Raw genomic sequence first — 23,071 nt, forward strand, 5'->3', positions numbered from 1 at the left:
AATGTATTTGATGGAAATGCACCTCTCTATAATTTGAAATATGTGCTACCATGTGCATGTTTTGTTCCTTATTAAAATTTTTAAGTTGACCCATAAACATATGCCCTATCGCCACTTCTACACCATTTACTTGCATCAACAGATTCAAATGTTTTCTTCATGCCTAATTTCTTGCAAAGTACCTACTTATAATCTCCAACCCCTATCAAAATAAACTAGCTGCTTTTTAAATACAAAACTGCAGGAAATCTCACCAGATAACATAGCTTGCTAAAATTCCTTCACCTTTTAAGATACAAAGTGCAAAATGCTCAGGGAGTCATTAAACACTGCATTCCATTTGTTATCGTGACTCAGCAGTACAGTAGCTGGGATTCAGTTTCTCTAGGCCAGGGGTAGGCAACCTCGTCTCTTTTATGACTCATGGACTTCAACTCCCAGAATTCCTGAGCCAGCTGGAGTTGAAGTCCATGAGTCATAAAAGAGACAGGTTGCCTACCCCTGCTCTAGGCTCTTCACACCTTTCCTTCTTTCATTTTGCCTTTAGGAGCTTAAGCAGTATTTCCCCTTGATTTTTTTTTATCTCTTGGAAAACAGCAAAATATTTTATTTGCTGTTGCTTTTTGTTAGTTTTGCTTCTTCTGTATATTGGAGCAAAAACTTCTTACACTTGCTGAATAAGTGAACATTGTTTAACTTTAATCTGCTTTTTTATAATTGTTTGGACGTTTGGTACTTTATCTTACTGTGAGCTGCTCAGTCACCTCAAACCACAAGATGGACGGAACATAACTTTGATAATAAAAACATAGATTTAGGGATGTGTGGAAATGTTGGGTAGTTATGCCTACCATTTGACTAAGCCAAAAAGTTTTCTTGTATCTCACCAATAATTGCAATCTTCTCCTGTTATTTAGATCTATCTTTTTTCCCCCTTCCATTCAATTGTGTCCCATTCTTGGAGTCTACATGGGCAAGCACCTGCAATTTTCTTGGCAAGGTTTTGCCAGAAGTGGTTTGTCACTGCTTCCTTCCTAGGGCTAAGAGAGATTGACTGGCTCAAGGTCACCTGATGTCAGGCACAAGAAACCAAGAACCAAGAGAGAGTTCAAAAGCAATGTGAGTTTATTCCATGCAATCTATACATCAGAATCTGATCTACTAACGGTCAAGGCAAATTGACACCAGATAAGAATCAACAGACTTCAAAGAGGCTGGATTTAGGTCCCTTTCAAAACTGTAGGAACTCCAGACCAATGATGCATTTGACTTTGTTCTCAGGCTTTGCCTGGTCATTTCCTACACCCAACTGACTTTGTGTCTAGACTAGAACTCACTTCTAGCCTGATGCCTCAACCACTATATCAAACTAGCTCTTTAGATCTATTAAGGTGTAATTATATTTAAATGTTTAAAATTTTACAGCATACAAAAAATTTAAAGACACATTCATGAGTAGTAAGAAGTAGATCAAGTTTAATCACCTAAATCGCCTGGAGGATTGTAACATAAGAGAGTGCTCACTCCAGATTGACAGAACCAAGGTTTAAATCTTCCTTCCGCCCCTCCCACATTATCACCATCCTTCAGTACGAAATCCCCCAAATTAATGTATCCAGCACAAGTCACTGTAAAGTTAAGATATCTTGATTTCATATTTTTATATTTTTCCAAGATGAATGGGAGAAAAGGTACATTAATAAGACATTTAATAAGAACCAAACTGGTCTATCATAATCAGCAATTAATGTTATGTTTGTAAAATGTTTTGTGGTCACTACAGTTTTCATTTTATTGATGGGATCCATAGCCAAATTAAACATTTCCTTGAATAAGTCACTATCAATAGAGGAATGCACTATTGACACAAATATATCTGTTTGTGTGCACACAATCTTTAATACCTTCTAATGAATGGTAACTTACTCTTCACTTATTTCAATTTCTGGATTTAGATGACATAATTTAAGAACTAAATATACATTACAGAAATCTCAATTAAATTAGATTAATAGTTGTTCAGAATTCCAGGGGCAACTAAAATTGCTTCAGGGAGGGTCAAGTGTTACAATTAGTTGTCCTCAACAAAGAATGGGTTTATTGTTTGAAGTAGTTGCCACAGGACTACAGTAGCAAGAAAGAATAATTTTGGATACAATACCATCCCCAGCACTAGCAAAAATGCAACAAAGCAATTCTTTTTTATTTTTTCTAAAATTCCAACAGGGTGAGATAAAAAATAGCCTAGTTTTTATTAGTACTTTGCTTCCTTCTTAATGATGAAGTTCTTAATAGGTGCTATTTAATTCCTTAGAAGGATGTTCCCCAAGATAAGGCTATTTCCTATATTTTGATTGATTGATTAAGTTTAGGCTTCAATCTCTCATTTATAGTGGATGTAATGCTTATGTATTAGATTCTTCACTTGAATCTCAACCTCTGAATTATCCATACATGTAGGAAGCTTACAAAGCTTATAATAGAGTTTAAGTCTATAAACAACCATGTGCTAAATTTAAGATTGTGCAATCTACTTAAAATCCCCAAGGTGCACTGCCTAGAACTAGGTGTAAAAGAAAGACACAGCTACAAACATTAGAATATGACCTACCTCTGCTCAAAAAATATATTGTAATCCATATTAGCTCTCTATTCACTACCCCAATTTAACTCTTCTTCATTCCTATTCCTAATTTTAAAAAAAATAGTTTTTGTTATGGCTATGGTTAAATCACTCTGTTGAAAACACTCAGCTATTTATTGCAAATCACTAAATAGGTTATCAAATAGATTCTCTATCTTTTCTTGTCTTGAACCTATGAGGAGAAAGCTGTAAATTTTATCAAATGATGGTAAATGCAGCCCTTTTCCCTGATATAAGAATAATTCAGGTTAATATTATAGCTGTCATATTAAATCTTTCAAATATTTTTGAAAGATATATAGTCTTAGTCCTTTGCCTAATCATTTATCAGCACTGTTTCCAGATACTTGCAGTTGACCAAGTATAGCAGTGTTTCTCAACCTCAGCAATTTTAAAATGGATGGACTTCAACTCCCAGAAGTCCACCCATGTTAAAGTTGCCAAGGTTGAGAAACACTGGACTATAGGGTTATTGGAATCTCTTAAAGCTAAGATGAAATTGGGTGCAGCCAAGAGGAAAAGACATAGCTATATGTGGCTATGTCTTTTCCTCTTAGCTTTAACCAGCCCCATATATAGATTATATGTGTATGTATGCATATGTGTGCGCACTTTCAAGTCAATGTTGACTCCTGGCAATTACCTGGATTATTTTGTGCAGTTTTCTTGGCAACAATTTCAGGAATCATTTTGTCAGTCCTAGGGCTGAGACTGCAGGCCCAAGGTCACCCAACTGGCTTTGTGCTTAAGATGAGATTAGAACTCAGTCTCCTAGTTTCTCATCTGGTGTCTTAACTGCATCACCAAACTGGCTTTCAGCCATCTACTGCCCCAGAATTTGAAGCAGAAATTGAAACAATCATATGACTATAAATGCCTTAGCACAGGGATCCTCAAACTTGGCCCTTTGATGACTTGTGGACTTCAACTCCAGAATTCCTCAGCCAGTGTGCCTGGCTAAGGAATTCTGGGAGTTGAAGTCCACAAGTCATCAAAGGGCCAAGTTTGAGGACCCCTGCCTTAGCATGTCCTCAGATTCTTCCCATTGATAGTTTTCTATCTTCTATTAAAATTCATCTTTAAGGAAACATTTAGAATAGCTGGATTTGAAACCACCCACTAAAACACAATTGAACAACCAAGCTCCCCATCACAGAATGACAGCAGAATTAAGAGAGCAAGGTCATTCAGTTGCTGGAAATCTCTTAACTGCTCTTTTTTGCAATCTTTTTTGTAATAATAAATATATAAATTTAATCAGGCATGCTTTTAATATTCATTATTCAAAGGAAAAATTAAACAAAATCAGAATTAAAGAGCAGTATGTTATGTTAATATGTACCAGGATTTAATATGTATGACTTCTGAATAAACATTTATAAACTGTTATGTAACTAAGTAAGGCCAAATATTAAGTGGATGTTTAATGTGATATCAACAGACTAGTGAAAGTTTTCCAGCCTGCTTTTTCTCCAGAGGGAAATCCTACGTGTACCTAATGTGAGATTACATTGGAAACTGATAAAATATCTTGACTACATTCCCATCCCAAAGTGCATTTGCATTTCCTCCTTTAACACTGCAACAATTGCTAATCATCATGCAGAAAAATGAGACAAATTGATCAATGTTCATCATATATCTCTGGAATCTAATTACAACAGTAGAAATTTAACAAGACATGTAATTTGAACAATAATGTTTACTTGAGATTTCAGTATAAAAAATTAATAGTGTGTGACTTTACCAGGAAACATTCATTTAATACTGTAATGTTACCTTTCTTCCTACCACCTATCTACCTTCCAACCCACTGGGACTCTGAATATTCTTGGTTAATTACTCTGACTATTTAAAACAGGGATGGGGAACTATGGCCCTTTTATGACTTATGGACTTCAACTCCCAGGATTGGCTTAGGAATTCTGGGACTTGAAGTCCATAAGTCATAAAGGGGGTCACAGTTCGCCACCTCTGATTTAAAGTATGCATAGTTAAACTAAACTGAGAGATAAAGAACTGGAATTAGACAATTTGCTAATTTACCATATACACTGGAAAAACTATCCGTGAGGATAAAGTGCAAGTGGCTTGGGGGAGGGGAGAATAAATTAGTAAAAATTAGCTTTTAAAAGTTGGTATCAGCTGAATGAATAAACTCACTATTTTGCAAACTTAAAATCAAAAATAAAATTAACACAACTTTTATGAATTCAGATAAAAAACTGAAAAACATATTAAAATCCTAATCAAAGTAGAATATTTTCATGCATAACTTGTCAGCACAATTTCTTGTTCACTAGTTGAATTTTATTTTGCAAGATTATTTTCAATATATTAATGTTTCTAGCAAACATTTGTCAATACAACCTCTGAAAAACTACATAAAAAGATCAACAACCTGTCAGAAGTTATAGTGCTAAAAATAAAATTCTGAATAATAAAGGTTCTCCCGCACGTGTGCTAGTCGTTTCCGACTCTAGGGGCCGGTGCTAATCTCCGTTTCAAAGCCAAAAAACCAGCGTTTGTCCGAGGACGTCTCCGTGGTCATGTGGCCGGCATGACTAGACGCCAAAGGCGCACGAAGCGCTGTTACCTTTCCACCGTAGTGCTCCCTATTTTTCTACTTGCATTTTTACGTGCTTTCGAACTGCTAGGTTGGCAGAAGCTGGGACGAGTAACAGGCGCTCACTCTGTTACGTGGCACTCGGGATTCGACCCGCCAAACTGCCAACCTTCTGAACAACAGGCTCAGTGTCCTAACCCACTGAGCCACCACGTCCCTTGAGTTCTGAATAATACTTAGTCCCATTAATAGGAGTCAACTTTTTTTTAAAAAAATCCTAAATTATTAAGCAAACATAATAAATATTGCACATACGTATATCCATCAATTCAAGATCCTATTTTTAAAGTGATGCTTTAAATGCAGAAGAACAGACCTTGGACAAAGTGTGAGTCACTTCAGCAAGATGGGCGGTATAAATGTTTAATAAATACATAAAATAAATGTGGCCATTTTAAATTTATCAGTCTTGAGAAAACAACAATGAAAAGTAATCTGCCATAAAATCTCCTGCCTCAATTGCTGAGTCAATTTGGCACAGTAATAAGGCTGATTTTCCTTACTATTTAACGTGAAACAAAGTGATTGATGAATGCCCCAGGTTAGTTTCTCCTCCCACTAGGTGTCACTTGCTAACAGGAAAACAACCAGTGATCAATTCCCCTACTGTGAGGCCGGGCAGGATTGGAAAAATAAAAAAGATGCTTTGAATGGTGTATTTCATAACCCATCAAGTTAACAAGAAATGTAATGGCAGCTGCATTATTTCTGAACATGGATCTAGTGCTCTTCTGAAAGAACACTAAACCCATGTACAACTAAACCCATGGTTGCTGGTGAAGAGTACAGTGCACGATGAAGTAGGAGGGAATACTTAATATAGGCAGTCCTGAACTTATGACTATCCATTTAGCAACGGTTTGAAGTTACGATGGACCTGAAAAAGGGGATTTACAACATGGATTTTAAGTGCTAATGGTTGGGGACCCCTCTACATGACCGAACTTCAAGCGATCAACAACATAGCGGTATTTATAGCTGTTTGCAGTATTCCGTAGTCACATGACCATGTGTTACAAAGGTTTTGCTGAAAACTGGCACTTACTTCAAGTTTTTGGCAAAACTGCACCCACAGCGAAACATTGCTTTGCTTTAATGACCATGGTGTTCACTTAATGACTGTGGTGTTTGCTTAAAGACCTTCACAAAAAGGTAATAAAATTGGATCAGTTATGTGACTGATCCCTTTTTACAACAAGCATGACAGACAACCATAATGGCAGGCTCTATTACAGTCCTATGTCAAGGACTACCTATAATGAGTTAGCTTTATCCTTGATTAATGCTGAAATGAAATAGCAGTGCCAGCAGCAAGTCCAGATCTGCCCCTGTGGAGGTAGCAACTTGAAGCAGCCTGTTGACAGGCATGGAGTCAACAGGCAAAAATAGTAACTCCCACCAACATAATAAAACCAGTAAAAATACAGGAAACTAAACTTCTTGTTAGCAGAAGCAGCTAGCAGAACATTTTGCTTTTTCCCTTTTGTGTAGCATAGGTCCAGTGCTCTCATAAGAAAGTGTTAGCTCTATTAAATTAAATAAATAAAAATAAATATTCTTCAAACTAAGGTGTAGTACTCTTTCAAAAGCATTTTCTATTTTTCTACCAAAGCCAAAATGGTAGTGTCCAGTGGCTGAAGGCAGCTAGTCTGATTCCAATCCCTAACTGTATCTTTAATCACATCAGTGAATTATGTCAAATCATAATTATGACAAAAGGCATGTCACAAGAAGAGAAAAAATGTTGCTTTACAAATGGAAGACCTAAGTATTACTTTAAGCTGGTTCAACTAAGACTTGGAGATGAGATAAAAGCAATTGTCATGTGAACATGACACAGAATAGTAGTTACCAGGGCATATTCATGCTGAGGTTAGACAGACTTGAAGATGAGTCTATTCAGTCAAAATCTGAAGCAGACATCTTGTTCTTTTCCTAGATTACCAGAAATCCCAGCACTCTCCTAGTTAGTAATCGTTTCATTATGTTTTCAAGACTTAGACATTTTCTCTCTTAAGATTTATAATACAATTCAGTTATAGCATATATACAAAATTTTCCATATAACTACAGTACATAAATAGCTACTGTTTGAAAGTACTCCACTCTATAAACAAATTCAAGCATTCTTGTCATGATACGGATCCATTCTCTACTGATAAAATTGCTTTGGCTGAACTAAAATTCTAAATCATTTATTTTATGTACAAAGTTTAGGAATAGTGGCTTTTTTGTTTGTTTTGTTTGATCAGTTCCATAGCTCATACTTATTTTCTCCAAAGACTCTTTAAATTGAAAGCATATCACTGCAATGATAAGGGTAATGTTACTACTAATAAATCAGGGTGGACAAGGGGCCACACTTTTTAAAAATAGATAGGCTCAAGATAACAAACCAATTAACATTATGTAATCATAAACTTTTAAAAAATGGATAGGCTCAAGATAACAAACCAATCAACATTACATAATCATAAACTTAACACACTATGATTATTTCCTATGTATTTAATAATTTTTCTTCTATCAAATTAAAAATACAGTATGCTTTAAAAGAAAACCTAGCTTGGGTTTTTGTGGTCCATCATACTGATTTCTTAAAACAGATTGTCAAATTTTAGAAATTTCATAAACATTAGTGATATGAGAATTTTGAAAGTGTTGGTAAGTTTATTGGGTATATATTAAATATATTTTAAAATAGAATGTTATTTTTAACAATTTATAAGACGCTCAAAAATATCAATGTCCATGATTTTTCTGATAACATTATCTGTTAAATTAGCTCTTGAAATGAAAATTAGCATACTAGAGAGAGTAAAAAAATTGAAAACTGGAATATGTGTACTGAATAAATAATTGATAAATAAAAGATTATCATAGAATGAAAATATCTGAAATTATAGATACTTTTGAACTGTGAACTTAATGATAGCATATATTTATATTTATACACAATATATTTTATTCTCTTTGAGGTTTTATTATATGTTTAAATTGTACACAATATATTTAATATTGTATTCTGCCCAGAAAGAACCACCATGCAGACAAAGTGTACATTAGGCAAATTGTTTTTATAAAGTGAGCAAAGGATAAAATTATTATATTTAAAAATACTTTTAGAAGAACAAGAAAGGCAAGAATCAACTCATAAAAATGGTAGTAAGAAAAAAATATGCAGTAAGAAAGAAGAATCTTAATTTATACATTTAAACATTTTTGTACATTCTTGAGAAAATCAATCACATCTACTACCTGCATATATGGAACTTCTATAAAGCTTATCTTTGGCAAATGATCTAAGTACGGAAAATTAAATAAAGCTACCTTGTCCTTATCATGCTTCCTATGAACATGAGAAGTTTATTTTAGCATCAAAGTGAAAGGTTGAAAAGGCTTTACAAAATATGCAGCCTAGGTGATGTTTTCAATAGAAAGGCAAAGAAACTTACTTTGTCTAAGCATCACACCCAAGCCATTGGTTTTTAATTAATGCCAGGCAACCCCATGCTCAGCTTGTTGATAAAGGAAAAAAGGAAACTTCAAAAAACGAGATCATACTTAAATATACTGAGGTGATAGTTAAAAATGGGAATATCTTTTAGTTTAGGATTAAAACTGAATTCCAAATCTGAAAAGTTTGAAAGTCAACACTTCAATCTGTGACAGAAAGCAAGGGAATGGAATATAGAATACGACAGAAAATATACATGGACATTGGCTTCTGACGTTTGTAGTTGTCGAGCCTGTTCAACAAGTATTAGCAAGCTTTACATATGTGCAAAATCTAATAGTTTCTTCTGGTTCATGGTTGTGTGTCTCTTCCAAAACATCTATTTTTTGGTGTTCGTTCAATTTCAGGATATAATCAAAACCTCATTATTATTAAAGGAAGATTTATCTATAGAGTAATGTTCATATCCACATTTTAAGCTAATGTCTTTGACTTAAAAGTTGAATGAAATGGCAGACCCCAGGGTTTGGGACAGGCTATAACGTTTATGTATCATTTCTATGATATTTAAGACTACTACTGTACACCCATACCAATTCTCATAATTACATTCGGTTCACATGTAATTCTGAAAATGAATTTATACCTATTTGTAGTAAACCTTGTATTCTGTTAGAAAAATACAACACATTAAAACAATAGCTGGTTGGACTCAAGAGATCGTAAGTATATTTTGGATGAAAGAATATTTCCATAAGGACACTACTTCTGTTTATGCTGTCCTATACCAATCTGATATCAAGGAAGTGAAACATACTCAGCATGTCTATTTGTTTTCTGCTATATGTATCTTCAAACATGTGGTATAAAAAATAAACAAATCAAAACAAGACTGACTCTTTATTCTCTATACAACATGAAGCAGTAGTCAGCCATGTTTGAAGTACCATCCTGACTGGAAAGTGTCCTTAATATCTCCAGATAACACTCTGCTAACACACATACATTACATGAATCAGAGGTTCATTAGATTCTGGAGTTAGCTCAAAAAGACCCTACCTAGTTTGAGATTCAGAAGCAAAACAGTCCTAGGTTTGAAGTTTTTCTTCATTTGTGAAAGTACGTCACCCCCTTGCAACAGTGCTACACTACTTTCCTCAGTAAAAAGAAGATAATCTGTTTGTGTTCCCCCCTCAGATCTTATGATTAGCAGGGTAATAACTGCCATTCTGCATTCCTGGAAAGCATCCAAAGAGGCAATTCTCTCATAAGATTGCTACTGACTGACAAATAGAGTTCTTAAAATCAGAAAATGTAGGATGAAGAAAGACATAATTAAATTCTTGTGGAGAGAACAGTGATTCCTTGCTTAATATAATTATTGTCTAATTTATAATATTAGGAATATTTCTATCTGTTGCCTGCAGAAATATTTTATCTAATCAAAGAGATTAAGCTAGATAAGCCTTTTAAATCAATACCTAACTTTTGGAGATAATTGATTCTGATACTTGGAACAAAAATCTATAATCCCAAGAGCTGTTGTAGTCCATCACCTACCTATAGTATACAATAAACAGAGAGTAAAATAGGGAAAAAATATGAATTTTAAAAATCCCATATATTCTGGTCAATTTTACTGAGTTTAAATACAATACATCTATATATTTATTTATTTATTATTATTTATTTATTAGACTTATATACCACCCTTCTCCCGTTGGACTCAGGGCGGTTCACAAGGTTTTTTAAAAACAATACACAAGTTACAAAAATTAAAAACAATTAAAATGATTACACTAACCTTGAACTAAAAACCCCAATTACAATTAAAATACAATTAAAACCCCAGTTAATACTCTCTATATCATAATATGTCCAACTGTACTCAGTAGAATTTACTTCCAAGTAGTCACAAGAGTGTATTTATTGTAATCATGGAGGGGAGAAGAAGAAGAAAATTGTATCCCCAAGGCTAGTTTAAATCAATCCAGATCTAAAGAAACTAAGAACCTATTCTAGTTTATAGGAAGCCCATGGATTAAGCTTCCTCTTCAGATGGACCTAAGGACAAAATTCATCACTGAAAACAGTACATACTAGGATCATGCACATGGCTCACTGGTAACCTTAAATAAACTGCTTCAATTAACCATAAACAATAAGAAATTTGAGTATTGCGAAATCATTTTTATTTCTTCTAAGGAACTTCATGATAAGGAGCTAAGAAAAAGTGTGAGTTATATTGTTTGACACATTCTCAATTTATTAGATTAGAAATAAGAACTTGACCATTTTTTTCAGCATTCTCTGCTATATTCGAGATAGTTGAATTCTCTGTAATGATAATTAAAAGGATTAAGAATTATTGGACTACCAAGCCTAAATTAAACAATAACATTACATAAAGCAGGGATTCCCTTCCCCTAAGTATTAGAACACAACTCTTATAATTTTAAATGTTTTTCAAACTTCCTGACAGAACAATTAACCAGTGGAACAACCTGCCTCCAGAAGCTGTGAATGCTCCAACACTGGAAGTTTTTAAGAAGAGACTGGACAGCCATTTGTCCAAAATGGTATAGGGTTTCCTGCATGAGCAGGGGGTTGGACTAGATGACCTCCAAGGTCCCTTCCAAATTTATTATTATTTTTAAAAAATCATTACTATCTTGCATTGTGTTAGTTATTAGCTAGAGAACTTGGGTTGCATATAGGACTGAGAGTGTTCCGTGATTTCTGCATTGCTAGCACAACCTTCCAACTACAAGAATGATGCCTATATACGTGGGTATCACAAGGCGGAGTGCATAGAAATCAAACTGATTAAATTACTGGGGATTTTTTTTCTCCATTCAATGGTACCCGATTCTCAAAGATTGTCTGTAGAAGTCCTGTAGTTTTCTTGACAAGGTATTTCAGAAGCAGTTTGCCATTGCGTCCTTCCTAGGACTGAGAGACAGTGACTAGCCCAAGATAACCAGCTAGCTTCATGCCTAAACAGGACTAGAACTCAGATTCTTGGTTTCTAGGTTGGTGCCTTAACCACTACCCCAAACTAGCCCTAATATCCTATGTTAGGACAAAATACAAGATTTGGTTTAAACCAGGGGTGTCAAACTCAATTTCATTGAGGGCCACATCAACATTGTGGTTGCCCTTGGGGGGCCGGGTGGATGTGGCTGGGATGGGTGTGGCCTACAGGGTGGGTGTGGCGTGCTGGGTGGGCATGGCCAGCACAACATCACTTGCTTCAGGGGATCCTGAGTAGGACTGGGGCAGATCTGAGGGTCTCCGGCAGAGGAGGATGGGACCAAGGTGAGTGCCGGGACATGGTCCCTCCCACCCTCCCTCCCATCCTCTGTTCCTTCCTTCTTCTCTCCCACTCTCCATTCCTTCCTTCCCCCTTTCCTTGCCCCCCTCCCATTCTTCCTTCCTTCCTTCCTCCCTCCGTTCTTTCCTTCCTTCCTCCATTTCCCCACCCTCCCTTCCTTCCTCCCTCCCTTCCTTCGCCTTCTCATCTCTTTCCTTCCCCCGCACTCAGGAAGGGGTGATGGGAGGGGGAGGGACTGCCAGCACTAATATGCTGCTGCTGGCCATTCCTATACCATGTGGGTGGGTGGGGGCGGTCCCGTTGAAAGGGATGTCTCGTGGCTGCAAGGCTGGAGGTGCTGGGGGGTTGGGATGGTGGCACTGATCTACAACCTGGTTGCATCCATCAAAGTCAGAATGCGCTCAGCCTAAGAATGACTGGAATCAGCAAGGAGTTGCCTTGCCACCTCTGCCCGGCCCGAGTGTGCACACAGGAGACGACCAGCACCCAGGTCCTGGATGAAGTCAGCCTGTGTGACAAGACAGCCAGCAGGGACACCGGACTCTGCTCGCATGCGCACGCAAGGAGGTGGGCTGCCCTGTGGATTTAACGCTGAGCGCGTTCTGGCTTTGATGGATGCAACCAGGTTGTAGATCAGTGCCCGGTTGGCCTGCGCCGAACCGAGGTGCAGCGGGCCAGTCCTTCACTCTTTTCAGAGCAGGTCCCCGGGCCGGAACCACATGCAGGGTCGCATCCGGCCTGCGGGCCTTGTGTTTGACATGTCTCGTTTAAACTCATAAATAAGTCATAGAACTCAATAAAACATTGAGGCAAGGCAAATTAGTTTAAATCAAAATATTCCTCCATTGTAATAAGGACTAAAATTATGTAGATGTAAGCATTCCCTGTAGTTCTAAAGTGAATGATAGACTTTATGTATCCAAGATGCATTATCCACCTTCTTTGCTTTTAAAAGATTTAGAAAAATACTGAGGAATTCAAAACAGACTTCTGAGGACTCAATGTCATGGAATGCTAATTTACAATTGGGAAGGATGCAGTGGTATTCATTGGGAAGAAAGGGCTCAAAACAGATGTAATGGTTTTCATGGCAATGCAATCCAAGGGCCAACTTTTTTGTATATGCATTTGAATTGCATGTATGTACAAAGGGGAGGGGCTTTGATCACCCATCTTGCCACTCATCTACCCTCTGCCGAAAACTTGAAGGAAAATAGAAGGGGATTATTAGGGAGGAAAGATTATTAGGGAGGAAAGAACTGTGAAGAGAACTCCAGATGGAATTCTTGTCCAATCCAGCATCAAATAAAGGAAAAGAATATCCTTACATATGAAGTAAAGTATAGAAAGTATAGAAAGTATTTATTCTGAAATATAACAACTGAGTTTTGTCATTTTTATGGGATTTTTCCCCTCACAATCTTGCTTTTCTTGTACATAAAAACCACCAAGAAGCTTCAATTTCATTATTATTCATACAATAAGAGACATCTGGATAATTTCCTGACAGGTTTTAAAGCCATTTTTTCTGGAAATAGAAGAAAGCTGCACTTTCACTAAGTGCAATGATAAATTTCCATTCTAACCACTCTAAGAAAGTAACACTCACTATACAGTCATGCAAACCATAGACCACTTTCTTTTCTTTACATGCAAGTGTTTTCTGAACAGGAAGTTGTTTCAATGTTTGATGTGGCTCCTATATCAAAATGAGAGCACTTTAATGCATTCTTTCAAGTTTTATCAAAAAAAATCCACTTCATTTCAAACACATTTATGCAAGCATGGTCTTCAAATTACCAAGCTTTACAAAGATGTCACTCCTGAAGTACTGTAAAGCCAGTCTTACAAAATAATTTGGCATGCAATGCAAGACGTCTCTACCACAACATTCTGAAATGGTGAAAACAGCATTCACTTCTGAATCTAAAAAAGCAAGAACATTTATTTTTGTTTTGCATTGAAGCGGAGCTAAAAAGACTGGCAGCCTGATAATGCACAGGTCACTCTTGGTTAATGGAAATGTTAACTAGTTTCAACTCAAAACTGCATTCTTACCCAGAATTCTTTTAACATAGAAGCTGCATTCAAACTTTATTTCATTATGCAGATTACAGTTCTGGAAAATTTATGAAGTAAGCAAGATCTTATAGCTCTGGAGGTGCAACAAAACTCGATATGATGAAGAGAAAAAAATAATAACCTACACATCTCCACCAAAATTTTACTAAAACTTACTGACATTATTCTTGAAACTGGTCAATGAGACTTACTCAAACTATAAGATTTATAAAAAAGAGATGCAATTTCTATCTATCTCAAAAACTAGGCAAACTGATTGCAACAATGAATTTATGTATAATCATGCAACTATGAAAAAAATCCAAAAAATACATTTAGACATTTCTATTTCTCAATTACTACGAGGCAACAAACATCAGAGTAGCCTTAACTGTCTAAAAATAAAATAATTAACAAAATTATATCCCAAATTTTACTTTTGTAATTATTTTAATGTAAGTTGTTTACAAAATATTTGCAATTTATTTTTATAACATGACATTCAAAACCCACTGAAGAGTGCTAGCTTTATTTTTTAAAAATAACAGCATTGTTGCAGGATCCAATCTAGGTTGGTCACTGGGACCAGAAGTTTAGTCTTCTGAGCTTTTGGACTCATTCTGGAGCCCATCCTCACAGAACTTTTCTCTCACTAGGATGGCTCAGAATGGTGAGAGAAGTTCCCTGAGGATGGGCTCCAGAATGAGTGCGAAAGCTCGGAAGACTAAACCTATGGCCCTGGTGATCAACTCAGATTGGATCCTACAACATTATCCTGGGACACATATATTTGCCTTAGTTTTTAACAGCATTGTCTAAGTTTTGCAAGTTTAATAGACTCAGGAAAGTTAAAAATCAGAAATACTATTTTCCTATTTCCAATTCTTGTATGTATTTGACTTAAAACTCATTTTGGGAATATAATATTACAATGAGGGAAAAAGATATTTGATCCCCTGCTGATTTTGAATGTTTGATCAGTCTATAATTGTAATGGTAGGTTTATTTAACAGTGAGACAGAATAACAACAAAAAAATCCAGAAAAACGCATTTCAAAAATGTTATAAATTGATTTGCATTTTAATGAGTGAAATAAGTATTTGACCCCTTTGCAAAACATGACTTAGTACTTGGTGGCAAAACCCTTATTAGCAATCACAGAGGTCAGAGGTTTCTTGTAGTTGGCCACCAGGTTTGAACACGTCACGAGGGATTTTGTCCCACTCCTCTTTGCAGATCCTCTCCAAGTCATTAAGGTTTTGAGGCTGACGTTTGGCAACTCAAACTTTCACTCCCTCCACAGATTTTCCATGGGATTAAAGTCTGGAGACTGGCTAGGCCACTCCAGAACCTTAATGTGCTTCTTCTTGAGCCACTTCTTTGTTGCCCCAACCATGTGTTTTGGGTCATTGCCATGCTGGAATACCCATCCACGACCCATTTTCAATGCCTTGGCTGAGGGAAGGAGGTTCTCACCCAAGATTTGATGGTGCATGGCACCATCCATCGTCCCTTTGATGTGGTGAAGTTGTCCTGTCCCCTTAGCAGAAAAATACCCTGAAAGCACCCCGTTTGATGATGGGAATGTTCTTGGGGTTATAAGCAGCATTTCTCCTCCTCCAAACACAGCGAGTTGATTTGATGCCAAAGAGCTTGATTTTGGTCTCATCTGACCACAATACTTTCACCCAGTTCTCTTCTGAATCATTCAGATGTTCATTAGCACATTTCAGATGGGCCTGTACATGTGCTTTTTGAGCAGGGGGACCTTGCGGGCACTGCAGGATTTCAGTTCTTCACGGCATAGTGTGTTACCGTTTTCTTGGTTGCTATGATCCCACCTGCCTTGAGATCATTGACAAGATCCTCCTGTGTAGTTCTGGGTTCACTCATGATCACTGAAACTCCATGAGGTGAGATCTTGCATATAGCCCCAGACGGAGGGAGATTGGCAGTTATTTTGTGTTTCTTCCATTTGCAAACAATTGCACCAACTGTTGTCACCTTCTCACCAAGTTGCTTGGCGATAGTCTTGTAGCACATTCCAGCCTTGTGTAGGTCTACAATCTTGTCCCTGACATCCTTGGACAGCTCTTTGGTCTTGGCCATGGTGGAGTTTGGAATCTGATTGACTGATTGCTTCTGTGGACAGATGTCTTTTATATAGGTAACAAGATGAGATTAGGGGCACTCCCTTTAAGAGAGTGCTCCTAGTCTCAGCTCATTACCTATATAAGACACCTGGGAGCCAGAAATCTTGCTGACTGTTAGGAAATCAAGTACTTATTTCACTCATTAAAATGCAAATCAATTTATAACTTTTTTGAAATGCATTTTTCTGGATTTTTTTGTTATTATTCTGTTTCTCACTGTTAAAATAAACCTACCATTAAAATTATAGACTGACAATTTCTTTGTCAGTGGGCAAACATACAAAATCAGCAGGGGATCAAATACTTTTTCCCCTCACTGTAAACCTTACTCAAATCAATCAATCAATCTGTCTGTCTGTCTATCTATCTTCTTAGTCACCCATCTCCCTCATAGAGGGTGGTGACATACAATTTGATCAATATAAAAAAACATTAAAAAACAAATAATTTTAAGATTGCATTTTTAAAAAATGTTTTTAAATGTAAAACATTATAAAATTACAAAAAGTGGAAAATTCTAAGATGGGGAGACTAGAAGTTGCCAATACAGTGGCAGTGTTCTCACAGCCCAGTCAGCCCCACACAATATATTTATACAGTTTTAAATATAATGATCCTTGAAAATAATATTGCTGAACACTTATAATCATCCCCAAAATGTGGGGAAATGTACACATTTTAAATAATCAAAACTGTTATTTCAGTAACTTACGGTACTTTGCATAACAAACTCTAAATATGTCACACTTATGAATATTGATCTGTTTGCCACAAAAGAATTGCGAACAAAAAAATTAACCAAACTATCTAAAATATACCGATTTGTTAATTAAACCTTAATTGCTTTGAATTGAAGGCAAGGGAGACGCTACATCTGATCAAATTTCTACAGAACTCAGTTAACAACTGGCTTAAATAACTGTAAATTCCATTATTAGTAGTCTCTGAAGTTATTTTTGTTAAGGATGTCACTTTTAATAATATTTTTTCAAGCATGCAAAAAGTAGAATGTGACCAAAATATAGTTGGTATTAAAAGCATGCATGAAATGGAAAACACAGTTTACTCTGTGCAAGGAATAAAAATTTCTGAAATATTAATAGAAGCGGTGAATGCTTCAACACTGGAAGTTTTTAAGAAAAGACTAGACAGCCATTTGTCCGAAATGGTATAGGGTTTCTTGCCTGAGCAGGGGGTTGGACTAGATAACCTCCAAGGTCCCTTCCAACTTATCATCGTCATCATCCTCAGTGGGACACAATCCAGCCAAATCAAAATCTGGATCACTTTGGTTGTTCTGGGTTTTAGATGAGAAAAAAAATTCTTACTGGCGAGTAAGGCAAGGCTGGCATGCCCTATGATTCCCTCTCTTCCTCCTCTTGGCCAGTCCATCTGCTGATCTTTCAGCATTCTCCTTCCCCTCACATCTGCTTTGACCTACTATGGTTCAAGTGTGCAAAGTCTTCTAGTCTACCTATCACTCTCACATTCTCACTGTTAAAATAAACCTACCATTAAAATTATAGACTGACAATTTCTTTGTCAGTGGGCAATCATACAAAATCAGCAGGGGATCAAATACTTTTTTCCCTCACTGTAAACCTTACTCAAATCAATCACTTGGCTGCCAACAACCCATACTTACCTATTCAACCACCCCTCTTCTCCAACTTCCTTTCCTTAGCCAGTGCATATTCACCCAACCCTCTCTCCATCTTCCTTCTACTTACCAGCTTCCGTCATAAAGGATCCATTGCACCTTCATTTCTCCAGCCTTCCTTTGCCTTGCTGCCATCACCATTAATTCAACCACAGCATATCATCCAGCCCACTCACCCTCTCCTCCATCTCGCCAGTGCTTTGCTTTCTCTTAGTCTGTACCTGACTGAAGTACTTGCCTTTTCCGTGCTATCTCCCACCCCAGAACATGCCTATTCCAGATCCATTTTCAGAGTCAAACTGAATAGCTCCTGAGACTGCTATCAGCTGATCATACATGGAGACAATTCATGCTAAGCCATGTATTTTTAACTATAATCAGTTGACTAAACTGGTTTGATTTAAATCACAGTCAATAAATCACAATGGCTGAGCTCAGACCAACCCAACTGTAGTATGATTTGGCAAGATCTATGAATCCAGTTATGAATACAGGAGCGAGTTACAAAAGTCTGCAGGTCATATTGTACAAAATCTTTTAAATTCGAAACTGTTCTAAATTCAAACCAAGCTACTTCAATCATTGTTGAGGTATTTGAAGATGAAATGTTTAAATAGTTTAAAAGTTTTAAGATTCATTTAAAATGATATATACATCTCAATAGAAATCTATGTACAAGTCTCTTTTCCTTTCCCTATCTTTTTGTTTGAACTCACCTCTAGGCTAGGCTCATAAATCATGTTAATACTGAATTAGCCACAGAGGCATTGTTTATACATAAAATTAATCCACAATAGTTAAGATACATGCTATTTTAAAAGCGAACAAACCACAAAAAATGCAACTAGTCTCAATTCACTGAAATCAAATTAGCTGTGTTCATGCTAAGCCTATCTCCATTTGTCTTATCTGTATTTCTTACTTCAGCTGTTAGCATTAATTTTAATTAAATAAAAAAAACTTTTTAATGTTTTGTAATGTTGACCATGTTAAGCTATGAAGATGGTAATTTGAACTGAAAAATAGGTTACAGATTGAAGAAGTTTAAGATGGTATCAATTTAGATCATGCTCAATGGGGAATTCTGGGAGTTGTCCACACATCTTAAAGTTGTCAAGGTTGAGAACCACTGGCCTAGATATTCCAATTCAATATTGAATCCAATATAATCTTCTTTTTCCTACATTTGTATTTTGTAACCCCCTCTTCTAAAGAAAATAGAGCAAGCAAGAGAATAGCATATAAAGGTTCTAATAATTAGCATGTCCTATTCCATGGCTGAAATCAAGAAATAAGTATCTTTTTAAACTCATCACACTTTACTTCATAGAACACTTCCTTGTTTTTCAGCATGAATTTGGTAAAATCATCAGAATATACAGTAATGGGGAGAATGATGAGAAAGTTCTAAGAACCTCCCACGGCAAGGTTCATTTCCTCCAACCCACAGCGGAAGGAAGTCACCTTTCAATCACGGTTTCTGTGTTAAACGGAATGTTTGAATAGTTCAATTTCCCCTCATTTTTACACTTTTTAAGGTATGAGCTTAAAAACTGTCAGGTAACTTAGATAGAAGGTTATGGGCCTGCACTTAGAAACTAGATTATATATTATAAACAAGTAATTCAGGAATATAAATGTAACACAAACTAGTAATATCATGCTTCAGGTATAACACATTGAACTATAATAACTATAAACATATTCAATGTTCATATGATAGCTCAAAAGTGGGAAAAGGTCAGTTGAAAAAACTTTTACATGAAACCAAACCAGTTAACAATCAGAAATAGACCATGATTTCCAGATAGTCATGTTAATACTATCAGATGTCCCCCATCATCACAAAATCTTTGTTTATAATTCCCTTACCCTCCAAAATTAAGATCTCAAACCCAAATTACTACAAAAGCTATTTGATATCTCTTTACCATCTCAATTTCTATCAAGCAGAATAGTTGAAGTTCATTACTTTCTTTTCCCAAAGCCCTCTGAAATAGGAGCATGTAAACAGTAATTAAGCACCAATAGTTTACAGACATGGGGTATAAATAAATTAATTTTAGAAGATAACAATGGGCAACATCAATTTTTTTCCACTTAAAAGAAACAAGCACTTTTATTCTCCACGATGAAAGTCACAAAATGACAGGGAACTTTACAGTCTAAAGCAGTGTTTCTCAACTCAGCAAAAAAAATATGTAGACTTCAAATCCCAGAATTCCCCCAGACAAGCTTTACACATATTAAAACTGTTGAGGTTGAGAAACACAGCTTTGGACTAAACTTCCCTGTGACTATATAACTGTCACCATTCCAATTTTCTTTGTGAAGTATGCCATCCCCCCACTCCAAGTATCAAAGCAGGATAATCATAATGGAGGATCAAATCATACAAAGAACAACAAGGATGCAACTTTATTCTTCTTCTATTAAACTGGATAGCAACTGTTAGCATTTGCATTTTCTTAAAACAAGAAATGCACAAATAGGTTGTCATTTAAGAGCCTGACATGTACTGTAGGCGGAGGGGGTGGGGAGCCATTGTGAAGCAAATCACTCTCCTCTATCCCTTATTTTAAAAAGCAGTGGAATGGAATGTGAAAGGATACAAATTGAAAGCAGCATCGGTCAGCATACAGACATATAGTTAAAGTTGCTCGTGATTAATCATAGAATGCGAAGGTGGAAAGGATCTTGGAGATCATCTAATCCAATTCTCCCCCACCTAGTAAAGGAATCCACTAGTTCAGCATACAATTCTTTATAAATCGGTAGCCCTATCTGCCTGCTACATTTACTGGAGAGAAGCAAATGACTTCTCAAAGCAACCACCTCTGCTATCATGGAGTGCTAGGGTCACCCAAAAGGAAAGGCAATGAAAAACTCTACTCACTAAATTGAAGTTCCTTTCCGTGATTTGCCAGTAGGAAAGCAAAACCTTCCTGTTTCAAGGCCAGATTGTACCACCACCACTGCTAATTTGTGGTGGGGATAAGTCACTTTCAACACTGCTTCCTATTCTTCTTGAAACCCAAGATACAAAAAGAAAGCTTGTTATACACCAAATCTTACCAAGTTTGATGATCACCTCAAACTCTTTCTGAACTTCACACCTCATTTTCTCAAGTGACCTCCTCCCACACAATTATCCTACACAGGAAAGTATTCATTGACTTCTACATATATTCAAGATACTATGCTTCCAACCTGCAGAGGTTTCTAGCACTTTCTTTAGACCAGCGTTTCCCAACCTTAGGAACTTGAAGATGCGTGGACTTCAACTCCCAGAATTCTGGGAGTTGAAGTCCATGCATCTTCAAGTTCCTAAGGTTGGGAAACGCTGCTTTAGACCTTAGGGCAGACATGTCAAACACAAGGCCCGGGGGCCGGATCCGGCCCACGAAGTGGTTTCATGTGGCCCGCGAAGCCATCCTGGAAACAGTGAGGGAACGGCACCCACTGCCTTGGCCCTGGCCTAGAGACCTTCTTTCCACCAGAGACCCTCAGATCTGTCCCACTCCTGCCCAGGCCCCCATAGGCACCCTTGATGCGAACAATGTAGAGCTGGCCATGCCCACCCAGTAGGCCATACGCACTCTGGCCACGCCCACCCAGTAGGCCACGCCCACCCTGGCCATACCCACCCGGCCCCCTGAGGGCAACCGCAATGCTGATGTGGCCCTCAATGAAATTGAGTTTGACACCCCTGCCTTAGGGGATCCTTCCAGCAAGCTTATCCTACAATGATAATCTTAGGGACCAACAAGGATGGAAAATGTGAAGGCTTCCTAGTCTTTTCTGTAATTCAGATTTTCACTACATAGGCAGCACCTTGGAAGAAGGGTTCATCGGCAGAGTGGAATTTTTTACACCAGTAAATTCTCCCAACGGTATCCAACTATAAATAAAAGGAACCAAGCAACCCCCTTTCTACTATCCAAGCTGCTTTTTGCCCTTAAATCTTAAGCCAAAACGCTTTTTTTCCTGCAGGAACAACCCTGCCTCCTCGTCACAGATTCGATTCCGAGCACCCACTTAACTTACCACGCTCAGATCCCCCTTCTATCCCTTAGATCCACATTACTTCCCGGACCCCCCTCCTCCTGCTTGCCTCCTCCCCTTTCCCTTCCAACCCTCGTCTCCTCTCGGCCGCTCGCATTGCTGCCCCCCTCGCCCTTCACACGCACAATTATATAATTCCCTTTTGCCACCAGTCCATAGCCACTTAGGCGCCACGCCCCCTTCCTTGCCCCCTCCCCAACCTCCAAACCCCTCCCTCCCCTAGTCACTCTTCGGGGGGGGGGGCTGCAGCTCTTCGCAGCCCAAATGGGGCCGCTGCACCCCACCTTTGCCCAAGGCCACCTGCACCGCGCCCCCTTCTTTGCATCTACCCCTTCTCCCTCCTCCCGCCCAAATCGCACTCCTTCGCCTTCGCCCCGTTTTGCAGACGCTCTCTGCACGCCTCTGCGCCCCGCCCCTTCCTCGGCAGCCCCCCCCTCCCCCAAATCAGAGATCGACCCCAGCTTGGAACCCCACCTTCTTTCCCCCTGACAGCTGCCCCGGCGGCTCTCCTGCGGTCGCCTCCGTGGGGCGGACGGACGGACGCGTTGACAGCCGCCTTCGCCCCCGACCGGCCTGCCTGCCTGCCTGCTTCTTTACCGTCTCCCTCAGGCCGGGCCAAGGCCGCTGGGGGCGGCGTGAAAAGGAGGAGGAGGAGGAGGAGCGGCTGGCCGAGGCGTCGGAGCCCAGCTCCTGCGGGGCCGGTGGCGTTGGCGCTGCTGCTGCTGCTGCTGGGGCCCCGGCTCCCGCTGTGGGCTCCTGGGCACCCGGGGCCCCCTGGCTGCAACTTTCCCTCTCCGGTGGCTCCTCCGGCTGCTCCTCCTCGGCTCTGGCTGGCTGGCTCGGGTGGGGACGGGGAGGAGCGGGAGGCGGGACCCAGCGGCCGAGTAAGCGCTGCCGCGTCGGGGGTGCGGAGAGAGAGAGAGAAAAGGGGAGTGGGAGAAATGGAGGCCGCCGCGATTTTGTGCCCCTTCCCCGTCTTAGCCGCGCGCTGCAGCCGCCATCTTGGGCACGGCAGCCGGGGAGAGCTACGAGGGGTGGCCGGAGGGAGCGCGGAGCGAGAGCCGGAGGGG

At 38.5% G+C, this 23,071-nt stretch overlaps 1 protein-coding gene across 3 annotated transcripts in view; it reads right to left on the reverse strand.

The window, feature by feature from the left end:
* The window catches only part of NCOA1 (nuclear receptor coactivator 1), a 304,315-nt gene extending 281,463 nt beyond the window's left edge, over positions 1 to 22,852 (reverse strand). For 2 of the 3 annotated variants that reach the window (XM_083348415.1, XM_083348414.1), the window contains exon 1: positions 22,476 to 22,851. The gene's annotated coding sequence lies outside the window, so the exon portion shown is untranslated. Of the gene's footprint in view, positions 1 to 22,475 lie in introns of all 3 variants that reach the window. The other variant, XM_083348417.1, reaches the window with a different exon arrangement.
* Positions 22,853 to 23,071: the final 219 nt, after the last annotated feature.

Source organism: Vipera ursinii (assembly GCF_947247035.1).
Source record: "Vipera ursinii genome assembly, chromosome: 1".
Lineage (NCBI taxonomy): Eukaryota > Metazoa > Chordata > Lepidosauria > Squamata > Viperidae > Vipera > Vipera ursinii.